Source organism: Gambusia affinis, linkage group LG01 (genome assembly GCF_019740435.1).
Source record: "Gambusia affinis linkage group LG01, SWU_Gaff_1.0, whole genome shotgun sequence".
In the NCBI taxonomy this organism is placed as follows: Eukaryota; Metazoa; Chordata; class Actinopteri; order Cyprinodontiformes; family Poeciliidae; genus Gambusia; species Gambusia affinis.
The window spans coordinates 31,055,905-31,065,242 of NC_057868.1; the positions used below are offsets into that span (position 1 = coordinate 31,055,905).

General features: G+C 37.5%; 1 protein-coding gene across 1 annotated transcript in view; it reads right to left on the reverse strand.

The window, feature by feature from the left end:
• The window catches only part of LOC122829212 (fibulin-2-like), a 29,005-nt gene extending 26,657 nt beyond the window's left edge, over positions 1–2,348 (reverse strand). Inside the window, exon 1 of the mRNA XM_044113584.1 lies at positions 2,276–2,348. The gene's annotated coding sequence lies outside the window, so the exon portion shown is untranslated. The remainder of the gene's footprint in view (positions 1–2,275) is intronic.
• Positions 2,349–9,338: the final 6,990 nt, after the last annotated feature.

Consider the following 9,338-nt stretch of genomic DNA (forward strand, 5'->3'; position numbering starts at 1 on the left):
TGGCATAGTTTACCCAAGGGAAAAGTACAGTAATTACCCAACATGATGTAAATGACAAAACTTCTCCACTGTGCCCTTCATAAAAATGCAGTATTTAATATTTTGTAATGGGAATAAATAACCTGGCTTCATACATTTGTGTTAAAAACTGAAATGTAATAGCTTCTGACAAAATATATTGAGAATATTGTTTCAGTTAACAGTAAACATCTGTACTGACAATTGTTGACACCTTTGGAAACAATGTGTAAAAAATTATGTTAACAGATTTTCTTCACAATTAATGGAAGTGTTCAAATAAATCTATATTTTAATCTGAAATCCAGAAAATCTAGCCATCGATTTCAGCAGTTGTATGCAGGAAAATCTAACAATAAGAAAACATTTGTTTAAAACTAAATCTCGGCACATCTGTGTTTACCCGTCTTCTTCTCCTATAACATTTTTGTAAGGTTAAATCTTACAAAAAGATGAAATTGCAATTTCTCTTCCAGAGTAATGGATCCTTTCAAAAGCTTTTTTCTCTACAACTCATCAAACAGGTGGTAAGAATTTAAGCCAGAAGACTGACATGGGTATAGAAAAATTTTATTTTGAGTGCAGAGAACTGATTCTATGTACATTCGTCCATATGTTTTGGATTATTATATTTATGAAAGACCCATTGATGTCTCCTTTTCAGTTTTTCTGCAGAAGTAAATAGATTTTTTTCTTGCAATTGCATTTCAAAAGTCTACTAAAGCCTACAGAAGAATAAACACAGGCCCACAGCACCACAGCTCCTACATCTTACTTTGCAGAGATGATTATGTACTTCTCCACACATTCACTCCAGACCCAGCTGAAGGAGTTGTTGCTCAAAATTTGAGTTAACATCCCAGCAGTGTCTAGCAAACTACACAAGTTTTCTTTTGCAATCATAGGACATAAAAGAGTTTTCCTGACATTCCTCAAAATCTAAGAGTTGGCATTTAGAGCTCATTTAATTGTTGCCATAGATACTTGACCCCAAGAAGCTATTCTCTGCTGCTGCCTTCCAAAGGCAAGCTCTATAATTTTTTTACGTGAGAAATGCTCTAGTTACATTTATTTTGCAGGAATTAATATAGGAGTTACTAACATTGCACCAGCGACTTTGTTCTTAATATGAAATACAGAAATATGATCAAAAAGAAAGTATTTTGGTCATTTTAATTTCAGAGGGAGATTATGTTACTGTAATAGAAATCATCTTCCACTTTTTGGCTTTTTGCACAACTTTACCAGCAGTTCAGTAAAATGCAACTGGAGAAGCACATCTGACCAAATCTCTACATTGAATTAATTTCTGTAAATGTACAGTAGCTATAAATGTAGCTGATCAGTTTTACACATAAGAAGAAAAATAAAAGTAAAATGAGCAGTTAACTTCCGCTAATTTGCTGTGTTATGTGAAGCACAGTTCTTGCACATCAGTTAGAATTTTATCAAAATGTAATTTTTCACATTACTTCAAATTTAAATATACCATAAGTATATTCAAAAGTCAATCAAAGTGCATAGACACGTCTATTTTTAGATATTTCCCACAGAAGATAAAATGCACTGCAGCATTCATTTAAGGAATCAATGACGTCTTTGTGCAGAAGGTACAAAATCATTTTACCAGATCCTCTTGCCCTAAGCCTCTACTCCAACAGTACTGACCTCAGCTTTAAAAACAAAGTCCAACCGCTAACCGTGTGCCTGCAGTCTTCTAAATGACTGACAGAAAACATGCTAGAGCAAAAGGACACATGAGGAAATCTAACAGAGTTTCAGCATTTGAACCATACAGAATATAAAAGTGTCTTTTTGTGATAGAACCAAAGAAAAATAAACATTTCGGATTGCTGAAGTTCAAGAAATTCAAACAGGCTGCAAAAATCACCTTTATTCTGCGATATGTATATCCATATTATGCAAACACCAAACACTGTTTCAGCGCAATCCATACAGTACGGTACATGCAAAAAGGTCCATGCTCAAATATGTGACAGTTTATGAAAAGGGAACTTTTTCTCTCCTTTGTACGTGAAACACACTGCAGTTAATTTCAGTTTCCAAGCTTAGAGGTGGTTTCAATATATGAAGACCAGATGACATCAATTCACTCAGACTGCTCCGGCACTCCTTTTATCCATGAATTAGCGCACCCCTTAAAAACAAGCGACTCTAACCCCTTCTTTGTATGGACATCAAAATACTGACTGTATGATGCTCATTAACATTCATAGTTGTTATATTCGCTGCTTACCTCGCCTCTCTGATCCTTCGGTGCAGTGGTGCTTCTGAGTTAAACCTGTGCGTAAAGTTTATGTCCCAAATCTGACTCCGGAGGCTAGGAGCGCCTCTCCTCTTGTGGAGGGCGGGGCGAAGACAATTTAGAGAAACATTCCTAACTTCTTTTCTGCCTCTCTTTGTAGGCTCAAAAGTTTTTCCAAGACGCAACTAATGACTCCATGACGGTGTGTCAGTAAAAAATTGGGAACGTCTTCTCTGTTTGATTCACAGGTTTATTGTTACCTTATCTGTGAGAGGATAGCGCGAATCTAACGATCACATCAATTTATTGTCGTTTCATTTCATGTTCAATAGCCTATAACGAATCAAGGCAGTATTTCTCTGGGATTTTATGTGGAAAAAATATGAAACATGTAACTTTTTAAAGAAAACCAAAAAAATAAAAAATAAATAAATAAAAGATCTGTAAAAAATAATAATGCATTTATTCTGTTTATGGATGCTGAATTTATTGTGGAGATTGAGAAACGATGCTCAGTTTAGTGGAGCTATGGGGAGATCTTGTCCAGTGCAGACTGATTGTAACCTCTCAGAGTTCACAGTCAGTTCAGAATCCAGACAGCAGTGCCAGTTGTAAGCATTGCAACTAGTAGGCTATCAGTATTTTTGATATAGGTGTAAAAAAAGATCACAACAATTAATGAAATGACTATGATAGAGCTTTTAGGGCAGGTTTTCATTGCCCGTAAAAGCTGCCTAATCAGTTTAAGACTCTGGTTTCGACTCCAGATGCCATGAAGCTACACTGATAAATGAAGCCTGCTGTCTGTGATCTTTCTTCTGACTTGATCTTAAAGGGTCATTGAGCCACTTGTGAGAACATATGATGACAAAGCTCTTCTTCCCTGGCTGAACAGAATAATCAGGAAGCCTCAAAGAGTAACATATGGGGCCAGTGACCCCTTTATCTTAGGGGTCTCCCTTGGATGATCAATGACTGAGATGAGTCAATGCCCCTATTATTGGTTTTCTTCATGTGCGCCTAAATGCTGTGTGTCCAGAGCAACAGCTCCACAATTATATCCCTCATCTGTCTGCTATGTTCCTTGCACTTCATGATGCTGTCTATTCACTAAGGCCGGTATGAACCCAGTTTACACAAATATTCTTTCATTCATAAATAGACAGATAGATGGATAATTTATTCCTGGAGTGAATTTAGAAAGTGTTCACATTGCTGAGTGTCATTGATTGCATAATATACATTTTGCTTGACCACCTGCCATTATTAATCTGTTGAAACACCCTGGAATGTCTTGGCAATGATCGCTTCAGAAATTAATTACCCCGTGTGCCTTTTCAACAACAGCATGTTTCTAATCTAAATTCCAATCTGTCATCAGTATCTACATGGAAATAAATCACAATTCAGAACACGTGAGTCTGTCCTTGTGGTTGGAGGCAGGGACCAAATGGTGAGTCTTCCTCTCCACCCCACACTAGTTGACCCTAATGACACTTCTGGGACTAAAGCACCCAGTGCTGTAAGGACTCTTAGTGTGTGAGATAATCCACATGGACACACACTGATGTGGCAGAGCTAATTGCACCTGAAACTGTTGTAATTTCTCATTCATGCACATTTGAATAGTGCCTTGCACCAATTATAACAGCTAAAACCCGCTAACTTCTCCCCTATCTTCTAATTACACTTAATGTGTGTGTTTCTTTAAATACAAAATGTAATACTCTATGTTTATTATTTTTTCTTGAAACATAATTAAGTCTGTCTATTTCGGCAGTTCCTTAGGTGATATTATATTGTAATGTCCAACAAGGTTTCAATAAAAGTGATTCCTATGAATGTGATATCATTGTTTACATGGGTTTTCTAATACAGCAGCCATTTATGTTATCTGTCCATTGTGTAATACGAAGTACTGCTCCTCTTTCTTTGTTTAAACAGGTGGATTGGATTGTGTTTTTCACCGAAGTAACGTGTGATGTGCTCCACTGTAAGACAAGAGTGACTCATCCAGGACTGCACAGCTCCAGGAAACGCCATTAATCTAATCATAAAAATAAAGTTTAAGATTTGTACCAGGATCCCTGCAAAAAGTACTTACAACACCATCAGCCAGATGACTTTTTTTCATTGTTTTCAAGGAACAAACCTCACATGTGGCTGATTGCCAACAAATGTTGTAAACCTTCTAAATGGAGAAGTATTTTCCCTTCATTGCTCTGCTGTGGGTCCATATAACACAAGGGAGGTAAAGAGAGGGAGGACGTTTTGAAAGGCAACCAAGAGAGACAGAATACCAAAGCACCACGGGAGGCTGCACCAAGGGAAATTAAGACCCAAATGTAACGCAGTGAAAGCGACTCCCCACCTACACCTAGTAAAAACTATTCAGGGGTTTGGTGAATGTAAAAGTGTGCTGGTAGGGGCCACCCGACACTGCCTTGACTACTATTTACATAATTCTGCTCCATTACTGAGATAAATATTCAACAAAGTATGTTAAGGTGTGCGAACATTGGTTGAGTTATTGTAATACAGTAATAACCTTTGACCTAAACTGTAGAACTACAGCCAGTTGCCAGAAGGAGGATCTCCAGAAGTTCCAAATAATTTGTAGTGTCCAATAAGTTTTTATTTTGGATTACCTTGTATTTAGCTCTCCCTTTCTATCAACTCCATCTAAGTTCACAGCATGATGCTACCACCAGGGTGTCTCTTAATGAGGATGGCGTCTTCAGGTTGATATTCAATATTAATTGTCCTCCATACATGGGGGTCTATATGTAGGCTAGAAATGTTAAATTTTGGTCTGCAAACTGCAAATGGGGCTTCTCACAAACTTTGTGTGGTTACAATGTAGCTGACACCATCAGTGTGTGTTAATGAGTGAATGTAGTGTAGAGTCTTCTGATTTGATAACACTTGTGGAAAGTGAAACTGAAGTCAGGTTTGGCAAAACAAAGCAAACTGCAGAATGCATGTACTCATTCCTTAGCTAAATTAGTTTAATGATCTGACACACTGTCCAAAAAATAAAGAAATCTACAAGGAGGACACACTTTGTCACCGCAGTGTGATAATCAAGCCTTGCACAACTTGACCTTTTTCACTCTGCTTTTTGTGCACCATGTTCATCCATGAGGGGAAAAAAAAAAGGTTTTACTTTTTGGGGAAAACTTTCATAAGGAAATTCTTTTTCATAAAAACCTCACCCAGTAGAGGAAATGGGGAAGTTGGGGCCCTTTGGATATCTTATCAAAGAGTTGCACAAACGTAATAATTTGAGCTAGTCTCACTTTCATGCCCTCTTTCATATTTCTTAGAACACACGTAATAGCTCCCACAGGCAAATGCTGATTTCACAGGATAGTAGCACCTCTTATTATGCCTACTTACAGCAATTCTTTTCTGTGCCTCACACCCAGAGAATGTTTAAGCTGGGTACTTTCCAAACTATTTGAATTAGTGACCCTTCTTAAGATTATTACATTACTGTTGGAAGCAGAGCCACAGCTGAACACATTGCCATTGTGTAAATGGTGAAGTAAGAGCAGTGGCCTTCTGCACTTGTATAGAACGGCGAGAATATGGTGGCCAGAAAAACTGTCCTGCAGGAAGAATGTGACTGCTGATGCATGCCAGATGAGGAGACACAAGACAGGATACCAAAGCAGATGCAGTGACTCAGGATGCGGGGAAATATTTGTGCCACATATGGTTGCCTGGAACATTAGAGAAATTTAAAAAAAAAAATATCTACCAGCTTCAGGTTGGTTGAAACTATAACACTAAAGAACAAAGTGAAACTAAAAGGTCAGCCACTGACAAATAATACTTTAGAAATATTCAACAATGAGTCACCTTCCTTCCCTAAATCTGAAAGCACTGATAATTGTAAGAAAATATTTTAAGCCTCCTGTTGTCCTAAAATAACATTTAGTGGATCTTTGGGGAGTTTTAACACAGTGGCGGCCGGGTCATTTTGACCTGAGGACAACAGGACGGTTAAATTGGCCCCTCCTGACAGGAATCCCATAGAAATCTATCCAAAATCTCAAGATCTTCATACCAATTTTCCCTGGAACCTGTTTTGTCTTGCATTTTCTACAACTGAGCCTTAATGTCCCAGTTTTAGAGTCAAACATCATTGTTTTTCATGTTAATAGACATTACATCATCCACTTCTTGCTTCAGTTGCATGTTAGCTGCTTGTGGAAAGGGTGCAAAGGTGGAAATTAATGCAGGGCTGAAGCTTGCACAGCCCTGCATTTATTTTCACCTGGGCAGTGAAAATAAATGAAAGCAGAATTTTCTTCTCTGGTTTCAGTACCTAGAATCATTTTTGTGACACATCCAATTCCCAAAACTGCTTGAAAAGATTTTTATGACAGCAATCTACATCACACTTAGATTGCTGTAGGTGAGTCTGCATGACTGGTATTTAAGATTTAAGACAGCCAATTGGAACGGAATACCAATCGGTGATGGGATTTTATTGATAACATGCTCTGATCTGAACAGCATTATGGAAAAGCTCTTCAGAACAAGTTGCTAATCAAATTGTGCCTTTCTTTGTGTGTAAAGGAGGCTGAATCCAGGAGGAGTACTGCTGTGAAACTTCAAAGCAGATATGAGGATAGATAAGAAATAATGCAGCCAATTTCATTAGAACTGTGTCAAAAAATCATGTTTTTTTTTTTTGTTAGAACCAATTGTAATGCCAGAGGAGGCTCTCAGAGCAGACTGAGGGAAAATATGATTTTGGATTGTTCTACATTAAACTTGTTTTATGCAGTCTTTCTTGTTGGAAGCCAATGTTCTTTTATCAAATCCTATTTTATTGGAATGGAATTGGTGCCATGAAAGTGACCTTCCTCCTGCTGCAGATTTTATGTGATATAGGTGGCTGTGAGTGACACCTATGGGTGAAAAGCTACATGTTGCATGTGCTTACTGATGGCCAGAGCTGATGGTCAGAACTGTCAGGTGAGAGTGAATCAAGAAGATAAATACAGGAACAAGTGACTCCCAGATGAACTTGATGTCTACTCTGCTCAGCCCGTAAGCCTGATTTAGAGGTACATTTATTCTTGCAGGTTATGTAATGAACTGGCAACCTGCCCATGGTGTTTTCTACATCTCACAGTGAGGCTGCTGAAATGTGACCTGAGGTAAGGGTTGAATGATTGAATATTTAACATCTTCTACTGTACTAAAACAACAGGTCAAATTTATTTTAGCTATGTTTGATACAGCATTTTTATAACTGAAGGTAACATAGTTACTTGATTGTGCTATAAACTGCCACTATGACAATACATAATACAGCCCCGTTAATTAAAACAAGATGAAGTAGAATAGGGATAGCACCTGAAAAAAATATATTAATAAAAGTACTGGATATTTTCATGTTTATTGAGCAAATGTGGGTTCAGCGCCATATTTATTATTATATTGTTTACTTAATGCACATTTAGATATATGAACACTATAAATGTAGCAATTCACCTTACTTTTTTAGTATCTTTGGTGAACTGATGGCAAGACAAAAATAAAATATATATTAAATAGCAACACAATTAAGACAACAGTACGTGTTTTCTTATTTACATAAGTAAACAAGATTTCAACACTATGATAATCGGTTTAGACTTTCTGCGACAGACTGGCGACCAGTCCAGGATGTACCCCGCCTCTCGCCCGGAACGCAGCTGGAGATAGGCACCAGCAACCCTCCCGACCCCATTAGGGACAAAGGGTGTACAGACAATGGATGGATGAATGGATGGTTTAGACTTTTTTGTAATTAATGATTGTAAATAATGATTCACTTGGAGTTGCATTTACTATTTAAAAGCAGAATCAAATTTAGTTACATTTCATATAATTAATTTTAAAACAATTCAGTCCTGTTTTAATCAGTTCAATTTGATCTGAATTGTTTTAGTTTAATTTTGCTTGATCCATCTGTCCATTCACTGTCTACATCTGCTTATCCTTGCAGGTTATTGGGGGGATGGATAGTGCCTTTGCAGTTTCAATTTGAACAAATAAGCTTAATAAGCTTAAGATTGATTTTTGTGTAAAATAGTTTGTCTTGCTGCATGAAGCAGAATAACAAGAATAGAAAGTTCAAATATCCGGGGTCATGAAAAGTATGGATCCAACAAATAGGGCTCCTTTTATTGGTGTCATATTGGATTTACACATGGTTGCCAAACATTTTTGCCTGAATATCTCTTATGCAGCTCAAACAATTATTGGTGTCATATTGGATTTACACATGGTTGCCAAACATTTTTGCCTGAATATCTCTTATGCAGCTCAAACAATTCAAATTATCTGCGATTTATAGATGCTCAACTTTATGGCTGCTGAAGGATTTAAAGATAAAATAATTAGCTCTGCTGCTTATTATGTCTGAGCTTGGTAAACATTACGCACACCATAATTGTTGATAAATATTGCACGCACTAGAAGCCCCTTTTCTGCGGATGCTTGGTATTGCAACAAAAAATATGGCTTGAAGAACATTAAAACCATCAGATGGTAATTGTCAATTCTCAGCCAAAGCAATTTATTACTATGTTGTTGTTATTGGTCTCCTCCCTCCACAGAGTTGCCATAGCAGCTGTCTCCCCATCCCCACAGCCGCGTGCACACACACTTGGTAGATGTTTAATGCCAGATGCCCTCCTGACGCAAACCCCATTTATTCCTGCGAAAGAAAAGTATTTGAATCAGAAGCTCCCAGGGCCATGACCACCTGTTATACCACTGGAGCCACTGCAGCCCCTTACTATGAAGTTAACCATGAAATGCTCATTTTCAAGTCAGCTTAGCTTTTGGTTACCCACGACAGCAACAAAACTAATGTATTGTTTTGTTGCATGTTTGTGTATTTTATGTGTAGTATATATTTATACTACACATAAAATACACAAACATGCTTTTTCTGTTTCTAAAACTAATCTTTTTCTGACTGTACCTTTAAGAAATATTGTACCCACCCTCTCTTGTAGTGACGTCACCTCTCTCCCGGCATGCTCAC